Here is a 3,892-nt window from a genome sequence, read left to right on the forward strand (position 1 = left end):
CTAGTTTCATTTACCATCCCAGCAGCTATTTTAGAAGTATAACTTTGCTCTGTGCTTCTCCGTGCATGAACGTCATAGCCTATACGGCCAGGGGCGCAACTTTCACTGGGGACGGGGGGGACATGACCCCCCCCCATATTCCGAAACTGTATTTTTGTCCCTCCCAAGATTTATCTTTGGAATGTGATACAAAACAAGGCGACGGTGTGCTTTAGGATCTTGCGGATGCCTCCAAGTGGTCTGGTAGGCTGTTCGGAGTGTTCATCTGACTGGACAAAAAAATGTATGTCCCACCCACTTCTAAAACCAAAGTTGCGCCCCTGCTGTAGGCTATGGATCATTTGATTGAGACCACAGTAAATAGCCTATAGGCGGAATCAGAGATGAGGGGCGGCATCGGGCAAACACATCGATATGTAGCCTAATAGGTAACTCATTCTAAAATACTGAGAAATATTGAAATTTCATCAAGTTACAAATTACATGACCCTGCCCTGGACTAGATTAAACAATACTAAACCCTCCCCTTGACTGAAATTGAAAAAGCATGACCCTCCCCCATTTTCCTTCAGGTACTCATGTAACTTTCGATCCATCCCTTAACAAACTGCATGCTTTTCCAAGTCGTAGTGGGAGGAGGAAAGAGAAGAGCCTACCTAGTCATTTGCACAACTGAATGCATTAATCCAAAATGTGTCTTCCGCAGATTCTTTTCACCTTGCTGGCTAGGGGATTCTAACCAGTGATTTTTCGGTTACTAACCCAATGCGCTTAACCGCTAGGCTACCTGCCAAAATATATAATTGCGTGACTTCAAGTTTACTTCCATATGATGGTTATTATTATTATTAATAATATTTGCGCATGAAGGATTTTCAACTGCCATTACTCGCAAAATGTATTTTACAGACACAAAAAGATCCCACCTTGTCAGCATATTTTGTTTTGTTGACATTTGGAAAGTTTACCGACAAATGTTCTGTTTCCATCCGGCCTGTCCTGACATTTTTTTAATTCTGACATTTACTTGCATTGGATGGAAGCCTGGTTACAGAGGCAGTTCTGGGTCGTTGATTTACTATTCATAAATAAAGTTGTATTTGGCCTCATGGGCGTGGTGGTAACATACAGTAACTAGTTACAGCTGTGCGATTGTTGTTTCTCAGTGCTGGCAGGGAGGGATGCTAATCTCTCTCTGTCTGTCTTTCTATTTCTCAAACACCATCTCCCTCTAAACAAGAGAGGGAGATTTTAAGAAAGGCATTGATGTTTATGGTTAGATACATTGGTGCAACGATAGTGCTTTTTTCGCTGATGCGCTTTTGTTAAATCATCACCCGTTTGGCAAAGTAGGCTGTGATTCGATGATAAATTAACAGGCACCGCACTGACTAGCAATATCATCAACCATGTGTAGTTAACTAGTGATTATATTAAGATTGATAGTTTTTTATAAGATAAGTTTAATACTAGCTAGCAACTTACCTTGGCTCCTTGCTGCACTCGCGTAACAGGTGGTCAGCCTGCCACGCAGTCTCCTCGTGGATTGCAATGTAATCGGCCATAATTGGTGTCCAAAAATGCCGATTACTGATTGTTATGAAAACTTGAAATTGTCCCTAATTAATCGGTCGACCTCTAGCGGAAACACTGAAAGGCCACAGAGGAAGTCGGAGTATGAGGGAGAGAGGGACCTCAACAAACAGTGTCCTCAGATGGCTGCGTTTATTCAAGAGAATTTATGGACCAAACTGCAGCCGCAAGAATATAGAATATTTATATCATAATGCAATGATTATCAACTATATTATCTTCGTGTAATTACAGTATCTGTGATGTGTAACTAACCTCTTTCAAATGCTAGTAGGGATCACAGAGCCATAAAAGTCATGAAATAGACTACATTTTACATCCAAGGAGTATATGTATGACTCTGTAAGCTTTGGCTGATAGGCCAAAACAAGTGTCACAACCACAACATCTGGTTTGTATTATCCTCTTACTGTTGGTGGGGTTACACCCTCCCTTTTAATGGTTCTGTCTTGCCATTGTTTGGTGAAACTATTCTCAAATTGTGAGGTCACTGACTCGGTGGCAATCGTAGTAACATGTTTTAAAGGATTTCCATGACTGCTTTTTTAATGATGATATCTTTATTCTGTCACTTGGGGAAGCTGACACATTTAGACCATGGGAATCAATTTTGGTCTGTGAGGCTGTGTTTAAATATCTGTCTCTTGGCTAATCCCTTTCAACACTAGGCAAGTTTATAAAACTGCGCAATGTAAACTAGTGAAAATGTAATTGTTTTGGCGATAAAGTAATGGTTGGATTACTGTGGGCAACTAAAGTTTCTTCACAAGACCTGTTTCACACCCAACCCTGCTGGTCCAGACTGTGATACATGAAAGAGATAATATCTCTATCATTACTCCTAAAATCAGGCTAATTAGGCTATATTAGTGTAATTTCAAGTTTCAAGTTTTAATGTGACATGAACAAGTATAGTGAAATGCCTTTCTTGCAAAGTCAAATGTTATTTCAGGGACAGATTAGCATAAAAGCCTAAAGGGGGCCTAAGTGCAACATTTCCCATATCTGGTTTAACTTGTTTTTCAGAACACAAGATTGTTGCCATCCTGGTATTAGTTTGAGCATGGAGACGCATAACACGGACTTGAGCCAACGCTAATTGTAATCTCCACCCACTAGATGGCAGTATAGAACCACGATACAGACGGTACCATGAAACTCCTTCCACTCCCCAGAGACCAAACAAAGAAAAGGTGCATTATCACTCTGGGAAGGCTGATTTGAATGAAACATCTCTCATCTCTCATATTATTTATTCTTACATGTGTTTTCCACTGAAACAAACGCAGGTGACAGCATAATTGCATGATGAAAGGGGTAGATTACCGAAGGCGTCATTCTCTGCTGTCTACCTGGCTCCTCGTTTTGCGTTTGATAGTGCTGCTCTAGCGCTGAGACCCCTAGAGGGCGTAGTTCTTCCTAATGTCCTATTACCTCTAGGTGTCGACCCAGTCAGCCCAGCCAGTAATACACTCTATCTTCCATGGACCGGCTCATACATAAAACGTCCTCCATTCAGGCTGCAAAAGCATCAGTTTCCTTCTTAACTCGATTTAAGATCTCGTCGTGGGAAAAAAACGTGTAAAATATGTGCACTGTATTAATAAAACACAATTTTCCATCACCATGCTAGGGTGGCTAATGCTACTTCCTGATGTTACGGTGCGCTTACAGGAAGGGGTAAACAGACTCACTAGGGCTGTGCTTCAAACTCATAAAAGACACACCCTCGTCCACTTACCCTCGCCTTATGCCCTTAGGGGAATCCCCATCACCATCTTGGACGTCGGTCCAAACGATTAGCCAAACAAGGGACGTTCGCAACGTAAGCCCCTTAGCCCTCGTTTTTGGTCGAGTTTGCGAGCGTACAATTATTTTCACTTTGGGGCCTGAAACGCACCATAATTCAATTCGCAATGATTGTACATCTGCTAAAAAAAGTCCGCCGAAACTTAAAACCTCAACATGGATAAGTCAACATACAAGTGTAAGTAAATACGAATGTAAAAAGATTAGAAATTGTGCTTCTAATGCACATGACGGCACAAACACATCTTGTAAAAGTAAAGATGTTTTTGTTTGGTTAGCTTTTGGAAATTGTAGAAATAAAATATTTTTCTTCAGAAGTTCCAGCTAGGCAGGCTAACATTAATTAGCTAATTAATTATCTAGCTATCATACAGTAGGCTTATATTAATCATTATATAGTTCATATAAGTAGACATGCAATCATAATTGACTGTAGCGCATATAAAGCACCCACAAGCTACCTTTGGCTGAAAACACAATCATCCCGGGA

Source organism: Salmo trutta, chromosome 28 (assembly GCF_901001165.1).
Source record: "Salmo trutta chromosome 28, fSalTru1.1, whole genome shotgun sequence".
In the NCBI taxonomy this organism is placed as follows: domain Eukaryota; kingdom Metazoa; phylum Chordata; class Actinopteri; order Salmoniformes; family Salmonidae; genus Salmo; species Salmo trutta.